Below are 19,361 nucleotides of genomic sequence, written 5' to 3' on the forward strand. Positions count from 1 at the left end.
TATCTTGAGGCAAACTAAAACTCTCAATCTTCTTTGTCTCACCCAACATATTAACATTTGCAATAAGCTCATTAGGAAAAACAATACCATCATCATCTTCAAAGTGCGTATAAAAATCAAACATATTGTCCTCATCTTTCTCACTATGAAGAAATGATTCGGCATGATCATAAAAATTGACATCAAACTGAAACTAATCACCACTAACTAAATAATGGATTCCTTCAGCTGAAAACACAAAAGCTTGGTATTCTACTTCATTGAACGAGTTACATGAATCAGATGGTAACTCACCTTGTCCATCTAGATATGAAGAAAATGTAAAGCCTGATTTCTCCTCATTTGCAATATCAGTACTCCATAAATTAGATTGAACATACACTAGATCTTCTTCACATTCCAACAAATGATTAGATACCAAGTCACAAGAATCATCATGAAATTTCCTTCTAACAATATGCTGATCTATATCAAAATTTTCTTCAAATAGCTCACTAGGATAAACTAATTCATTAGTATTACTTTCCTCATCACATGAGCAATGTGAATATATCTCAGCCTTATGAAAACAAAAAGATAATGAACTAGCAATAGACCTTATCTCTACATTTTCATTCTCAACATATAAGTCGTCATGTGCATTGATATACAGATTACTATCACATGCACCTCCCAAACTCAACATAGCATATTCTAAAACTACATCCTCTTCAACATCAAATTTAGAAGAAATGACTTCATTATATGGAATTGCAAAATGTGGCAAAGCACAAGCATCCTTGGATAGATTAGCATACCTTTCAAAATCATGAGCCAACAAATCAAAAATCTCGTCAACACTTAACAAGACTTCATCCCTAGTTTCTTCTCCTTGGCCGTGATTATTATTTGGATGGATTAGCACATTTACAATAGTAGGCTCATTAGTAATACATTCTGAAAAATAAAAACTCTGATCATCACACACATCTTCTTCTTTAGACAATACCTCAACAACTGGCATCGTAACACATTCACATTCATCACTAGAAGAAAGACTATCACTGCTATCACACTGTTTCTCTTCTTTACAATCATCATCATAAAAAGATGAATCCACATTATGCATATTATCACACTGCTGATTACTATCCTCTAATTCATGAAACTGAGACTCTTCATCTTTAACATCATTTTCAATGGACTTATTGCACTTGTTAACATTAGACTCATTACTCTTCAAAACATTTTCAACCTCCATGATAAAATCTTGGATTTCATAAATCTTATCTAATCTTTTATTGGCTAGCCAATCAACCAAACATGGCATAAAAAGTTCTAAGAGTACCACTGGCCATGAAGACTCCTCGGGTCTAAAAAAATCATTAAGATTCATAACTATTGATTTGAAGTTCATATAAATTTGAAATCCACTAAGACTTTTAATATCATCGATTGTACTTCTTAACATTAAGACAGTCTTATCATGAATCTTTCTTTTCAATCTAGCAATATTTGCACGAACACTTCCAAGAGTTGGCACATCACTTTCAAACCTAAACTCAAAATCTATTTTATAAACTTTTTTAAAACTCCTACTTCTTTTTCTTAGTGCGGAAACCACTACATGGAGGAAACCATTTTGTTCATTCAATTTTCATGAGAGACAAATATATGAAAATTGAAATACCTTTATGTGTTGCTGTCTGAAACCTCAGATCTACTAATTGACACAGGTGCAAGCATGAAACTCTTCACACCATAGATAGAATCCTTTGTAGATCCACCACCTACTTGGAGAGGAAAATGAAATCACAATAATAATTCACCCTTTAAAATGAACTTCTTCAGTAGATACATGAAACCACATAAACCATTAATCAAGAACTTGTACTTCCTCTTTCCTAACAAACTAGATCTACCCACAAATACTGAAAGCTTATGATATTAAAACCAACCATGCACTAGTACAGAGATTTACTTTAGAGTCACCATTCATACTTAGTGAGAAAAGATTTAATTTTTTTTTTATCATTTGTACATTCTTAACCAAACTTTCAATATGGAAAAACATTTTCAGATTCTTGACTCTAACTATTACAAATACAACTCACAAAACTGAACTGATAGAAGGTATACTCATTTTTCAACACAAATTATAACCAGTTCAGAAACTACTGCTATAAGAGAATAAAACATACTGAGGAACATGAAAATTTAGTAAGGAAATGGACTGAACACATCAACTTACTATTGTACAAAAACTTTCTCCATGTAGTTCCTTTTGTTGTGTTGAATTCCTTTAAATTATCAAGGTTTTTCTATCATGAATCTCAACACAACTCCTCAGTAGAGTCATCATTTTGTTGGCTCCTAATTTAACAAAATTTGAATAACCAAGTATGCAAGGGAAAATTGTATCTATGGGTAGCTATCTCCAATAATGGACACAATTCACCAAGAACCTGGGCCAACTATAAGGCTACACTCCTTCTACACTTTAGGCTCTGCAAAACCTAGGTGGGTGAACCTCTTAGGATCCAATTATGTGACCAGTGCAATGAGCATAATCAAAATCCAAAATAATAGACAAAACCCCTAATTCTTCTATACTTAACCAAGAAATCACAAGCATGAAATAGGTAAGAACATAACTCATGAAAATGGCCAGCTAAGTGCTTGTTAACATTGAATAACTTTCAACATGAAAGGGAAAACATTTGATTAACGATGTTGATAATAGAAAGAGCTAGGTATGAGAAAAAAAAACCTAATGATCCTATCTCTTATCAGTGCCTTATCTATTGGGCAATTAAATGAATTACAACTATACACCTTTTGGAAATCTTTGACATAATTTCTATATCAAGATTGCTGATGAATGAATCTGTGAACATACATCTACTACAGAATCAATCTCATACTTAGACAATCCTTTCATGAAATTTTCAAACCCTATGACAAACATCAAGTAATTACATGGCTCTTTGATCCACAAGCAAGACATTTCAACCACATGCACTTCTAAACAAAATGCAACCTAGTTTATGCTCTTTGTTCACAAACTAGAAGAAATTACAGATCCACAAACATGAGACATGATTCAAACTGAATTTAAATCCCTTTTCTGTTGTTTATTTATTTTCCTTGAAACCAAATACATGAAAGATGTACATAAATGAATCAAAAATCACCTAACAAATCTGAACTATCTGCATAAAACTTAAATGCTGCTCAATACAAGAGAAATGTTGGGTGTGTAGTTTCCACAGCTTCAACAGAGCTACTAAAACTTAGAATTGAAAACTATCCAACCACCTATTTCAGAGGAAAGGAAAGAATATATATGAAGAGAGAAATTCTCAGATTGAATCTGCAACTGACATGTTTCCCTTCAGAATTCTCCCTTTGGAAGCTTAAAAGAATCTCTCTACCTTGTCTCCTTAACTGCCAGAATCAAATCCTTGATCAATTTGTTTTGACTTTCTAGGAGCAAAAAACCTTAGCAAAAGACAAAATTTTATAACTGATTATGGATGTGTTAATTTATCAAATTGAACCCAAAACATCACAAATACTCAAGATAACTTGATACAAGAGTTACTGAATAGTTTTTATGATGTTTTTCCACTGAATTCTGCAACTGGTGACTTGAAACACCTGATAAAACATGTAGAGAAAACTCTAAGAGAAAACCTCCTATAGCATAAACCAACGGCATTTTGTCTAAAAACTGAGCCCAGAATTAGAAAGTTCATTCTCTCCCAATTCTAGCGATATATAATATCTCCATATTTGCATCTCAAGAACCTCCAAAAATTTGATTTGAAAATGACTCCCTTGCTATAAGTGTCCAGGTTTGCACTTAAAATATTTTCAAAAATTCAAAATTTCTAAAGTTTAAACTTTAGAAAATAAACTTTTGAGTTTAAAATACCTTACACACACATTCTTTTAAAAAATAATTTAAAATGGCATTTTAAAATATATATTTTTTGCCCTGATATTCAAATTTGTGGTCAAGGCTCTATTGACCAAGCCTTTTCTACCATGTGGCACTCCATGATTCGTCCACCTCTACATACACTACCACTAGACTGCTACATCACCAACTTGGATGCAGTGACATGTCATCATCACATGTGGGACCAGTTAACACATGGCAACATTCTGCATTCTCGCAATTCTTAACTACCTTGCAACTTTGTAATGCGAGGTTGTGCCCACTGTTAGATCTTGACATGTGGCACGATCTAGAAGCTCCATCTTGAGTTTCTATTAGTTCGTTCTACTTGTACCACATCATCATGCACTGGGACCTGCTACCATGTGGCATCTTCTTGCAATCCCACATTATTTAACCAATGTGCACCTCAATCTTGTAGGTATACATCAATCTTTTGATTTGGACACATGTTGACATCTCATGCACTGGCTTCTGAACTCGCCATGTCATCATCCTTGTTGGTTCATTTAAAATTATGCATTTGGGCTCGAAATCAATGTCTATTTGGTCAACTACTGACCCCATCCTCTAGGTTGTGGCTTCCCAAAAGCCTCCATCTTCAATTGATGGTAGATGAAGTGTTGTATTGTAATTAAACACTACAAAGATTAAACGCATATTACATGTGGGATATTGCAACTATCCTCATATGGCTTCTTCTTTCATTCATTTAGCGGCATATTCTTTGCATTGCCACCTTTGCATGGGCTTCTCCATTTGATGGCTACCTCCTTTTAATTGAAATTATATTTTTAATACATGCCTTGCGTAAACTGCCTATATGATGCATGATCTTGCTTACTCATCTGCATGACACCTCCCCATTTTATTAAAAAAACTCTTTTGCTCCATGGCATAATATATCATCTAATGTTTCCTGATTCATAACTTTAGCTTTCAAGTTACCAACTACAAGATGCTCAAGGATCATTTTTTTAAATTTGTATCATGCATTCCTCAATAGTCCCTCTTGTAATAAGCTTGTACATCATTACCTTGCTCATTTTCCCAAGATGGTGAGCGTTGATCATCGCTTGGAAATCTTCATGCTGATTTCAGTCACTATCATATAATATTATTGTATTTGCAGTCATAAGGTTAATACCCAATCCTCCAACTTGAGTTGAGAGCCTCTATTTACTTTTCCACCAATACGTTCATATGTCCATTTCTTGAAAGTCTTTAAAATCCATTTATCTCCTCTCCAATAGTCCCTTTCTTCCTTTATGTGGAGATTCTCTTTATTTTCAACTCATTACTAGTTAGTTTTCATAACATGTCTCTTTTTATTTATGCCTGGGTTTGCTTGGGTTTTAAATCCCCTACTATAGATGTTCCCTGCATGGGTTTCATTTGCTTCAACTATTTCGATGGACTTCTTCACTTTCTAAAGCCCATGTTCTTGTTGAAGTTATTAATTCTCTAGGAGTCACAATTGCATCAATGGTTCTAAGTTTCTTCTCATTTGAATGGGAAAACCATCTCCATATATGGCTTCCTTTTGCAACATTTCCTCTACATATGGGATCGATGATGCCACTGAAAAAAAAAACAACTAAATATATACGAGCAATATAGAGACAATTTGCGTGAGATTGTGGGAGCTACCAATGCTTCCTACATTTTATCTGAAGCAATCTTTATTATAAGCTTTGACAACAATAACCATATTCAATATTTCAATCTGAATATTTTAACATATTTTTTGCACTAAGTCTGGCTACTCCACACTATGGATCCTCCTCTTAACGTGCCAACCCTTTGACACCAATTCTATTCTTGCTACTTGTACTTGAATTCCTCCACATTATTAAGGCCCATCTTCCTATAGTAAGATACATGGTCTTCCTTCTATGAACTTATATTGTTGTTCTATTACAAGTAGAGAAAAGAATATTGTACACCAAGTTTCTTAGAATTCCACATGATCTTTTAAGACCTTTTAGAATGAATGTTTGATATATAAAGATTTTAGACTTTTAGAGTGATTAAAATTTGATTTAAGAAAGATCCTAAGAAAAATAAATGCTCCTCTTTAATCTAAAAATTCTTCTCTCTTTATTAGCATGCCACTCTATCTTTTCAGATTCTAAATCACCTCAACCTTTATTCAGTTTTCCTTAACTTTGTTATGAATGGCCTTCTCTTCATGAGTTAAAAGATCATCCAACTGATAATAATCAAATACTAACATTCAGTGAGTCACAATTATTTTGATCTCCCAAAATATGCACAATCCCACATATCTATCAGCCTAATGCAATTAGTCAGCTCGAGAGTAGGTCTGGCTAAAAAAATTTCATTTTTGAACAACTGGATCCCCAAAAAAATCTATAGAACATCTAATACTGATTTTATGAAGAATCAACTAGTCTGCATCACCTTTTCAATTTTTTTAGAAACTTATTTCACCTCCTTCTGCAATTGTGATTTTTGTGTTTGGAGGCCTGCCAACTGGCCTTAAAAATTGATTCAATCAAGTAACTAGGCCACAAAAATTGGCATGACTGTTCAATCCTACCCGTTGTACCATATTGAAAATTCTCAGCCCATGAAAAATTCCCAGTCAAAATATTTTAATTTTCGAACATCCATACTTCAAATATCCTAGAGGCAAATAGTGTTAAAAAATATAAACTGGGCTCGGGTTCGGCATTATAAATTGAGTTATTGATCACTTGGGGTTCTAAAAACTGAGGTATAGGTTCTTTTCCATGAGGAGAATATAATAATATGTTTTGGGCTCATGAAAAATCATAGGACGCATTTGGAAAATTTTTGAAAACAAGCACTTGGAAATTTTAAACTTGGAAATGCATCAAAAAGTAATTTTTTGCAAACGGACAAACATAAGAAAGTATGCAAATAGATTTTTCATGACTTTTGAATTGGCATACTTCAAGAATTTTTAGGACACAACATGATGGTATAATCCATTTAGGCTAGCTAATCATAGGATCAAAGTTATAATGTTCTAAACAGGGGTATGGATCAATCTGGATACTTTACCCGTAACAAAACAGTGTAAAGTGCATTTTTAATCATGTTAGCAAACTAATCAAATGGATTCCTCATGATCTCAAAATTGGAACATATGAAGTGTCTGACCCCTAAAACACAATGCAAAAAGAATTTCTTCATTTGGGTTAACTGGATCAAAGATATCATTAGTCAAATAGGGCTTCCCAAAATTGTGTGCAATGTGCATCAACATGAAAATAGTAAACTACCAACTTAGAGGGATTCAAAACCTAGTCAAACAGATTCAAAATGACTCAAAATTTGAGACATAGGATCTTAGGTATAGACACTTGTCACTCCCAAAGTGGTGGGTTATGAAACATTTCTAGATGCGAGATATTCACTGGCAAACATGGCCTTCTGTCACTTTTTGATACTTGGGTGAAAATGCAAAAATGACACCAGCTCAAAACAAGACTTCACGAAATGGCTCAAAATGTCAATTTAGCTTCATCCAATGCTTAGACAGGCTAAATGGAAGGTGCTAGAAACATTAAACACCTTAGGGGCCTCAAAGGTACAACTAGGTACATGCACATTTATAGACATTCATAGGGCTTGATTTGACTCAAATTTGAAAAAGAGGCTCAAAATGGGAACACAATTTTGAGCACCAACAAAAGGCACTGAAGATTATGGATTATGGTACAAATTTGGCAGTAATCTAGATTTGAAAGTGTTTACTAATGCAAATTAGGCAGGAAACATTGATAACAGAAAGAGTACAAGTGGAGGAACATTCTTACTTGGAAAGGGATTTGTTTTTTGAACAAGTAAAAAGCGAAATTGCACATCCCAATCTATAGTTGAAGCAGAGTATGTTGCAGCAATAGTAAACTATTCTAATATTTTTTGGTTCAAATAATTATTGGAAGTCATGAAGATGGAAATTAAAGAACCTCTGGTTATGTTTTGTGAAAATACAAGTGCAATCAACATATCTAAAAACCCAATGATGCACTAAAAAACTAAGCACATTGCAATAAAATATCATTTTGTCAGAGAATTGGTATAGGATAAGGAGATCAAATTGGAATATTTTCATACAAAGGAACAAATTGCTGACATATTCACCAAGCTGGTACCTAAGGATGCATTCTTGTATTTAAGAGGTAAGTTAGGGGTCATTCCCCTATCTAAAGCTCACTAAAATAAAGTTTTAGTGATGCATCAACATGTATCAAGTTGAAGATCTATTAGTTGATACAACATAGTTATGGAAACATTACATATGAATCAGTAAATAAGGTACATTTCTATTCATTTGGTTTTTGTTGTCTTTGGCATGCGTTGTCAAAGAGGGAGAGTATATTATCATATCTTTTTGAAATTTAAATTTGTTTGTGAAGAGTTTTCTATTTAAAAAGAAGCTATGTAATTCTTTCATAGAGGGAGATTAATGTAGTTGAGAAGTTTGTGGCATAAAATCTAAGAGGGAGAAATGCTCTGTCAGAAAAGACTTGTTCTCAAATTTCATTATGTTATGACATGTTGTGTTGCCATCAATGCCAAAGAGGGAGATTGTTGGATAAAATTGTTCAATTGTGTGTTGTCTTTGATGTTACACAAATGTTATATCAATTAGCAGATAGAGTCCACCAAGCTTAGTTGGTTAGCAAAGTGGTGTATAGAGTCAACCAAGCATTCCTGAATGTTACTCTGTGAAAATAGTTTCTATAGAGCTCACTCAAGCATTGACGAATTCTGTGGAAGAAGTTAGTTTCTGCCAAGCTCACAAGGTCAACAAAGGCAATTCAATGTTTACTGAGTTCACTCGGTCTCCAAAGGATTTTGCAAAATTCATAGTGCAGAGAAAATAAACTCAAAACATGCCCTGCGGGCTTACAATAGCATAAATCTAGAGAATATTTCTCCTTTTAGCACCTCCTCTCAAGCTCCAATCCGAACTGCCTTTTACAATGCCAAAAATCTTCTTAAATAGACCCCGGAGGGTTAAGGACTAGGAGTACATTCTAGAAAGTGCTAGTAGGCATCCACTGACAAAATAGAAGGTTCCAAAAGCCGCGTTAGAAGTCGGTGCAAAATCTAGAAGTATCCAAAAATGGTAGCCGAACTTTCGGGAGGCATAACTTTTGAACCGTAGCTCCGATTGACGAACCGTTTACATTTTCAGAAAGCTCTCGAAGCGCTCTATAGCCCTATGGACAAGCTTTGCTCATCCCCCATTTTTTTGACACTTTTCAAGGTCATTTAATGCCCCAAACCTGACTTTGAAGCATTCTTAGGAGGTCTCCAAAACCCGAAAAACTGCAATAACTTTCAAACCGTGGGGCCTTTTGACCTGATTCTTTTTCTGGAATGCTCTAAATCTCAATTACCTTCATCTGGCCAAGTCACACCTTCTAGGTCACCAAAATGATGGCCAAATTGCATGCTCCTATTTTTTTGGGATTTTCAAATGCACTGATAGTTGAACTATGAGAGTTCGAACCTTTATTGAGGTGGAAGCTTGTGGTGAAGATGAAGATGGTTCTATATCTCTCTTTTGACATCAAAGTGTGGGACACACTTTTCTATCTACCAAGGGAGTCTGATGCAGGAGCATCTTACATGGGAAAATTAAATTATTAGAAAAAAAAAAAAAGAGAGGGAAAAAAAAAGAAAAAGGGAAAAAAAAAAAAAACAAAATTGTGGAGGAGAGAGAAAGTGACGAAAATGGAAGAAAAATAATTAAAAATAGAAAATAGGAAAAGTGGAGAAAAGAGGAATCTCTATTTTCAAGGTGCATGGGTGGCATAAATAGAAAATAATAAAAATAGTTGTCATTCCATTAATCGAGGTGTGTAGGTGGCAAGTTCCTTAAATCATGCATTTAATATTTGTTGGGTGCTTAGTTGTATTTGGGAGGGAATTTAATATTTATTTAAAGGTAGTTGTATTTACCTTTTATCCCACATTTCTTGTATTTGTAATGTCTTGGGTTAGAAGTGCCTATTTAAGAAAGGCCTATTATCATTTGTAATCAAGTTCAAGAAATGGAAGCTCTTCTAATGGAAGTTGGAGAAATGGAAGCTCTTCTAATGGAAGTTCGAGAAATAGAAGTTCTTGAATTGTAAGCTCTTCAAATGTAATCTCTTCTAGTGGATTTCAAATATTAATGGATGCTTTATGAAGCATTTTTTTTGTCATCTCTCTATCTCCATCTTGTTGCATTTTTGGTTGTGAGTTGGTACGGGTGGTGTGGCCCCTCATCAACTAGAAATCATTTCTGGAGTAGTGTTTATCAAGCAGGGTCATGCAATGAAGGATTTCAGTATTTTGGGAAATAAAATTTAATTGTTTCATGTAATAATTTAAGCCAACTGATGTAATCATTAGTTATAATTGTAACTTGTAAATGAGCTGATTTGACAATTTGTATGGTATAAATAAAAGGTCAAGTTGTGAAATCTAAAATGTAATGAGCGAGCATGCAAGTGAGTTGATTGTGTGAAGAGGAAAGTGTGAGAAAATTTTGAAGAAGGACCAAATATCCTCAAGGAGCAGCAAAGGTGTATTCCATCAGAGAGGATCTAGTAAAGCATAACAAAGATCTATATCAGCAAAGTTCAATTGCATCTCATTCAAATCACTTCATTGTTACTTTCTCACAATTGTAGCAGTGATTTCTAAATCTCCTAATAGAGTTGGTTTAACAACCATTTTGTAAATCCTCTAACAAGGTGGATAGTTCTACTAAATTGTTCTAAAGTCCTCTAGCAAGGCCACTCCTAGTAGGGTGACTAAATCCTCTAACAAGGTCACACCTAACAGTGTGTTTTGTAACCTTTAACAGGGTTGGCTCTTAACAAGGCTCACTTCAGAAGAGTGAAACTTAGTAGCTAGTTACTTGGTGGTTTTTCCCATATTAGGTTTCCATGTTAAATCTAGTGTCTCTTGTGTTGATGTTATTTCTTTCATGCATGCATGTTAAATCATTGTGAATTCTTAAATATTGGTAATAAGTTAACATACATCTACCGAGTTACAACATTTTTAATGTGGCTACCGAGTGATAGCAGTAACATGATCAGGTAGAGAAGACTAAGTGTAAAGAGCTGATCAATTGATGATGGAAGGTATCTTCATGGCCTCCAAAAATAGCAATGATAGAATGCCTATATGGTAAATTATCAATCTCACTAAAATGTATAGGTATCTAGCCAATGTAATCAACTAGTACATAGGATCAAATATTGAATGCATAGCTCAATCCATCAAAGCAAGAAAGAAATGGAACTAATATAACCCTTGTATAATATTGAGAGATAAGACATGAATACTCAAACTGAATGCAATATCTTATATAGAAAAAAGAACCCAAAACTTTGAGAGTGAAAAAGAACTACAAATACCTATAATGGCACATGTCATCCACACATAATGACTCTAATATCATGGAGGAAACACTCACTTGACAAAGGAAGATGGTGAATATGGCCAGCATGAAACCCCCTATTGGCTCTTGAATTAACAGTCTTTTAATAACAAAGTATGAAAGGCAAGAATGCATCTATGGGAAACTATCTCTAATAATGGATGCAATTCACCAAGAACATGGGCCAACTATAAGGCTACACTCCTACACTTCAGGCTCTGTAAAAACCTAGGTAGGTAAACCTCTTAAGATCTAATCATGTGACTAGTGCAATGAGCATAATCAGGATCTATGATAACAGATGAAACCCCTAAATTTTCTATACTTAACCATGAAATCACAAGCATGAGATAGCTAACAACATGACTCATGAAACTAGTAAGCTAAGTGCAGGTTAAACTTTGAATAACTTTTAACATGAAAGGGGAAATGTTTGATTAATGATGTTGATTCAACACAACCTCAAATATGTAATAGTATAATAGGTGATCCTATAGCTAATCAGTGCCTAATCCATTTGGCAATTCCATGAGTTAAAAACATACATCTACGACATTAGGACATATTTTGTATACCTAGACATAAAATCTATCTAATCACCTTGTGAATCAAACATTAGTGCTCATTCAGATCTCATCCTCACAAAATATCCTTTTAAAGTAACCAATAATCTTATTAAACATGAAAATCATTTACTTGAACCTTTGATCCAGGAGTAAAATACATCGAACATACAACCTGAAGGGGATGCATCAGACATGTGTCCACTTGAAATTCCCTTTCTTTGCCATGAAAAGACTCTCTCTAATCTCTCTCTTCAACGGGTGAATCAAATCCTTAACCAATTTGGCCATCAAAAGCATAACGTATCTCAGAAACATGATAGAATAATAACCACTTTTGATGCCAAATCTCAAAACAAGGCAAAGCCAAAATTTGGTTAAAAGGCCTCCAAAATGCAATAAAATCTTCTCAAAATTGTTTTTTCCACATTCAGGATTCAAAAGATCTTCAAATATTCCCTCTAACAAACTTTGGTGCTCAATGACCAAATTTGCTTGGTCTACTGCCAATGTCCCAGATTTTACAAATTGACATATAGCGTGAATAGGTGAATACCTATGCACAATCTGACCTCATGTTCAAAAAGTTCATCTCATTCTATTTCTGGTGGTATTTTGGAGCACCCATTTTTTTATCAAAACAACTCCTGTTATGGCCTTTTGAAGATCGAAACTCTGTCATGGCATTGCACAAATAAAAGAATAAAAATGAAAAATTCAACATATTCTATAGTTTGAACTATAGAATATTAGAAATTTGAAATCAACTTTTTCATTCTATGAATGAACATGTAGGGAGAGGAATATTTTATTGAAATTATAACTCCTTTGTATCCTTGAATCAATTAGGTAATGCCACTTGTTAACCTCTGATTGGCTCTGACTATCCAATAGTGCCACATGTCACTTTGTGATAGGTTCTCTAATAACTAGGCAGGTCCCACCTACACTTCGCCTAATTTTTCCAAATTTTTGGTAAGTTGCCATGTCACTTGCCAGAATTTCTCAACTCTTCTAGTGGTGACATGGTGACCACCAAATTTTGACAACTTTTTTGGCCATCTCCACTATGCCACGTCAGCACCAAGCCATTATGCCTTGTAGATAGTCACTAAGTCACCATATTAACTCTCCTACATCTTTCTTCTTCATGATATAGAAACCTTCATCGAATTATACATGTGTCTGCATCTAAACACATCTTGATTTCTTTTAGCACCATGTCATCAAGTAAACATCTTTGTTTAAAATTAAGCCACCTACGCCACTTCCACCTATCAACTGAGACCCATGCATGCAAGTTGGCTATCACAAAAGCCTCTTGTCTTGAGACATTAAGGTTAGAGTGTGATTTTCTATTTAAAGGCATATAAAATCCCTCCCACAGGCAATGTGGGATAATTTTTTTTTAATATTCTTTCTTTTCACTATATCTTTTCCTGCTTGCAGGGTTTGCATTTTTTTGTGGGTTATTCCCTTCATTCTATAGTGGCTTTGGATCAAGCTCCCCTACGCTTTATCTTTTCTTGCAAATGGAATATAGTGTTCTCTTTTTTATTGACTAGTTTCTTTGTGGGCCTACAACTTCTTGTTGCTTTTCTTATGTTGACTACCTCTGCAGGTGCATCGATTTATTGACTCCTCTATTTTGTTATTTTTCTTGGCACTGAATGTGTCTTAGTCCTTCAATGTGTGGGTTTCTCTTAAAAGTGTGCATTAATACTACCATGCAAATCCCTTGTATTATATATTTCTTTTGACTATGGATTTTTCCTTTAAATCTGTCTGTTCCTCATCTAAAACTATGGCTTTGTTTCTTCCTTGTGTGGAGTGATGGCTTCCTCTGGCGTTGACTCTTCCTAAATCAATGTGGGTTTATTTTGTATCTAGAAAGTTCCTCTCAATAATTCCTTCATGTTGCTATGATTTATGAGCAATATCAAAAATATTGAAGTTCTTACAATCCTCTAAAATCTTTTCGCATGTTCCAACAATCTGCAGGCCCAACTCCTTCTCATTGCTGGTCTTATTTTTATGTTGTGGGAGCTCCTTTTGACATGCTCTAACGTCTCTTTTATTTGATTTGCATGAGTAATAGGGGTATCTATAATGTGAAAACCTTCTTTTAATGCCTATGGATTCCTTTTATTGACCATGGGTCTGCTAGCTTCCAGCTTGTCTTTGATTTTCTATTGCCATTTTCTAAGCCATTTCTTCTAAATGATCGACTTTTCATGCTTCTATGCTGTTTTGATTTGGATACATGTTCTTCAAAGATTGGATATTCCTTTAACATGTGGGCTAGGTCTCCTTGTGTGCTACCTCATTTTATTGCCATGGGCTCTTTCCCTAGCCGCCTTGGTCTTTCTTGCGCATGGGTTGGCTCTGCTAAGCCGTGAACTACCCTTTCTTCAACGTGCCACTGTTCTAGTCTTTTCTTGCCTTTAAAATGACTATGGGTATCTTCCTCCTCCTTATTATTAATTTTTCTTTGATGGCATGTCATGCTCTGATTTTATTCCCTTTACTAGTGCCTTGAATTCCTTTTTGCCCTTTAAATATGGATCCCTATCATTGGTGGCTACTTTGCACATGTGCTCCCTTGTTTTAATGTTTGCATGGATTTTATGCTACATTATCCAAGCCTTTCATTGGTAGCTTCATGCTACCCATGGGCTCTTTCATGCTATACGGCTCCCATCACATGCAATGAGCTCTATTCTAGGTCAATGTGCATGGTCTTTTCTATTCCATGTACACATTTTGCAATTGGAAAGACTAATTGCATTCTCAATCCATGAAACACATTGATAACATTTCTTGTAGTAATCTGGGTAGTACACCTGGACAAGCCTCCTAGTATCTTTTTCTTTTTTTGGAAAAAGCTTCCCCAAGCAAGAAGAGTAACAAATATTATAAGCTATTGTCATAGATGGAAAAAGAGATTGAAAATTCAAAACAACCACTAAATCTGTGTAAAACTTTCACTCTTTACTTGCAATAGCCACTTCCAATATCTAGTTCCATCTTATCCTTAGTTGGTGGCTTCTTATGAAATCTCAAGGGAAACAAATCACCTTCAAAACAACCCTTCTAATTCTTTAAACACAATTCTCTCTCTACTAGTAAAAACAATCACTATCATCCCTCACAATAAGTTGTAGCTTCTTTCCAGGAACATGTAACAAATTCTCACTTTCATTGATTTTATCTCTTCATCAATGAACTTAAATGGATTTATTAAAATACCAAAGCAATCTCCATCTTCATCTTGATCACCATTTCTCCTAATGCCCTATCATTCTAACAATATTAGTCAGACCCAGAAGTGGGTCTAGCTAAAATAAATTATTTTTTTCAAAGCAATTGAATCCTTAAATTGATCTACAAATCATCTTGAACTGATTAGAGACAAATTCGATTTCTGAACCATCAATTGAAACTCATTTTACCATTGATCTACAAACTCTAGATTTCATGTCAGGAGGTCCTTTGGTTGGCCTTAAAAACTAACCAGAACACATGATCAAGCTCTAAAAACTAGTATACTGATTCTTTTTTCTGCATTCTTACACCCTACCGAATCTTGTCTCATGACAAATTCCTAGTCAGAAGTTATTAACCGTCAAAGTTGACTTGTTAGAATTGCTTGTATGAAAACAAGTCAGAAAATCACAAATTAGATTTGGATTTGGCTTCAAAAACTGGGACATTGGTTTACTATCATGAGGAGAATATGGATCTACATTTTGGGCTCATCATCAATAATAGGATGTAAATGGTGAGTTGTCAAAGTGGGCTACTTGGATTTGTCAGAATGGAAACCATCGAAGAAAAGTAATTTTTGCAAATGGAAATAACCTGGGAAAGTGTGAAAACTGATTCATCAAGACTCACAAATTAACACACTTAAATAATTTTTAGAGTACAACATAGAGGACTAATCCATTTGATCTCACCAATCATAGATCTTAAGTTATGATGTCATGAATAGGGGTACTAATCAATCTGCATGTGCTGACACTAGTAAAACTTTGGAAATCTCATTTGGAATTGCATTTGAAAACTGATCAAATAGATTCTTCATAAGATAAAACTTGAAACATAACAAGTCTCTAACCTCTACAATGCAATGCATAAGGAATATTAACATTTTGTTCAACTGGGTCAAAGTTATAACACATCAAACAGGGTTTCCTAGAATTATTTGCAACTACACAAATGCACAGAATAGTAAATGACCAACTTTGAGGGATTTGAAACCTAGACACATGGATTCAAAATGACTCAAAATCTAAAACATAGGTTCTTGGATATGGACACTAGACACTCCCAAAACATAAAATCATAAAAAATTTCTAGGTGCGAGATATTTAGATACAAACATGGCCTCCTGTCACTATTTGACACTTATGTGAAAATGCAAAATTGAAAAATGCTCGAAATGGGACTTCATGAACTAGCTCAGAATATCAATTTATCATTATAGAATAAGTGGACATACTGAATGGAAGGTGTTAGAAACATTAAACACCTCTTGGGCTTCTCAAGTATGGTCAGGTACATGTGCATTTAAAATTATCTATAGGGCTTGAATTTATCAATGGCACTAAAAATTGACCATGCAATTTTTAGTCCCAACACCCCCCAAGGTAGTTTATAATGTAGTGTAACTAAAACAAAACACAAAGATGTGCAAGGCTCCAAAATGCAATAAAGACACTTTATCTTAATGTTTTTGCAAAAGTACTATAACAAGATTTCAAAAAAGATCAAAAGAGACAAAAGGCTAATACAAAAGATTGTACAAACCATGAAAAATCATCTAAAGGAAAAAAATCAATCTCTAAACTTGAAAAAACCAAGATATCCACTAGAATACAAAAAAAAAATGATTGGGATGGCCTAGAGAAGAATCTACAAAATAGAATATCTCAAGATATGTCTCCTAGAATGTAAAATAGAACCTTTGAATTTGATTGCATAAATTAGGAACCAAATAAAATCAAAAGTTTGAATAAACTACACCATCATGATAGGCTCAGAATTATCTTTCTAACAATAGCTCATTTGTGAAAAATAGAGTGTGGATGAGCAAGTTATGACCAAAATACTATAGGTACATCAAAAAGGTAGTAGAAGGGGGATTAATTACCGCCTCAAGAAGCTATTTGTAGTGGGCCAATGTCCCTCACATAATTCAAAAAATTGGCTTAACTGCATATTGTAGTTCTATAAGACTATTGGTTATATTAGAGATTAATAGGTTGATCTTTTGGTGCAATGGTAACCTTGTCCTTTCTAAAAATTGGTATTAGAGATTGGTTATAGGTTCAAATCCTACTAGCCATGATTAGTGACACTAGGAGGGGGATTTTTGGTAGTGGGGCAGCATCCCTCATAAGATTTGTGACATAGCTTAACCACCTCTTGTGGTTCTATAAGACTATTGGTTGTATCAGGCATTAATAGGTTGATCTTTTGGTGCAACAACAACCTTGTCCTTTCTAACAAAAGCATGCCCACAAACAATGGCACTGGGCCACCAAAATTTTTCACAACCATTACCTCTATCAAAAAGTTGATTCTCATTTGATCATGCATGTGGTAAGCTGGAAACATTATTCATATTAGTCTTACCAATTGGATCAACATTCTGAAACAACTCATTCAACAAAACTGAATCTAAACCTTGACTTTCACAATGTATATAAAAATTTGATTCACTCTCCACAACTTGCACATCATGAAAGTTCTGATCAGCATGCTTATAACTATCAGACTAAAACTAAAAAATCTCTTCATTTAATGAGTCATGCATGCTATCAACTTTGAATATGAATGCATCATATTCAACATGGCGAAAAGAATCACTCATACCTTCAAATCGTGTATCCTTATTCCTAACTGGATTGAACTCAAATGAACAAACTGACTGGTACTCGCACATGTCATCAATATCATATTCTAAAACTAATTTGGAGTCTTCAAATAGTTCTTCACAATCAGAAAATGAATTAGTCTTTGCATTATAAAGTTCATCATAAAAAAAATTACAAGATGCACACAAATTTTCAAAAACATCTTCATCGAACACCTTGTTCTCAATCTCATGAGATGCAATCTCATCAATACTTTTACCATCACATTTGGGAGAAGAACCACTTGACCTCTTATAGTAGTAGGATAAATTATTATCATTCTCAACTAAATCTGAAAGTTCCATGTCTTCTTCGAATAATGGGTTGATTACTCCATGTAGTGATCCTTGTTGAACATCTTGACAAAAAATGGGTTGATCGTCATCACAATCTTCATCATATAAAGCATTATCATACAGTTTGAAACCATTTCTTACACCACTATCAAGAATGCTTCCATCATGTGAAGAAGGAGAATCAAAATAATCATTTGAAGACACATCATTAACTTCATAAACAAAGCATGTAGAATATGAATCAAAGTTGCTTTCATTGTCTCCATTAGGATGATTCAAATATCTAGTAAAAAAATCAGTATGTGTCTTACCAATAGGTGCTGATGCATTGATCTTAGGATCACTCATTTACTATTGATTATTACTGAATGCACCCTCATGAAATTTATCCACACAACTAGCCAATCCATCCTTATAAAAAACCATTTTATCTTCATATTGTGTAGACAATTTTTCTTCACAACTTTCAAACCCATGTTGACTTGTATAACTTGGAAATGGAACATTACTTTCAGATTTAGAAATAATACTCATACCTTTACTTACATAAGAGCACTCACTTCCATCATTTCTCTCTTCTTCCCAATTTGCATCTGATTCACATGAAGATGAACATACACTATGACTATCCTCTCCTTGACTTGAGTAGCAACTCTCATCATCAGCTTCATATGACACTTCTTTGCAATATGCCAGATCAACAACTTCACCATTGTCACTTGACACATTACTTCCAACCTCTGTGTCCTGATACTGAGATGTATACTTTCCTCTTCATGACTGATTATGTTTTCATCATGAAGTAGATCACCAATAGAAGAAGGACTAACTGAATTTATACCTTGTATATGTAACTGATCAAGTGAAGCGATCTTATCATCTGCTATTGTAACATCACAAACACATGCACTATTTTCAACAAGGAAAGAATCTACTCCTTTTTCCAACAAAGAATCTTCAACTACACATGTTTTTAATTCAAAAATTTTAGCAAGATCTTTTACAATAGTAGGGGTACACCTTCTTATAAATCCATACTTGAGATTGTGTTCAATATCCATTGCAATTTCACAGGCTTGATATAAACTTTGTGGTTGTTTATCCCTCAGTAAGAAACCCATCTTCTAGCCCAATGCACCAAAATAAATAACTAAACAAATTTGATCATAAGGCCTACAATTTTCAAGGATATCCATT

The sequence above is a fragment of the Cupressus sempervirens genome, chromosome 2, assembly GCF_028749045.1.
Source record: "Cupressus sempervirens isolate cs-2001-9-10 chromosome 2, ASM2874904v1, whole genome shotgun sequence".
Lineage (NCBI taxonomy): Eukaryota > Viridiplantae > Streptophyta > Pinopsida > Cupressales > Cupressaceae > Cupressus > Cupressus sempervirens.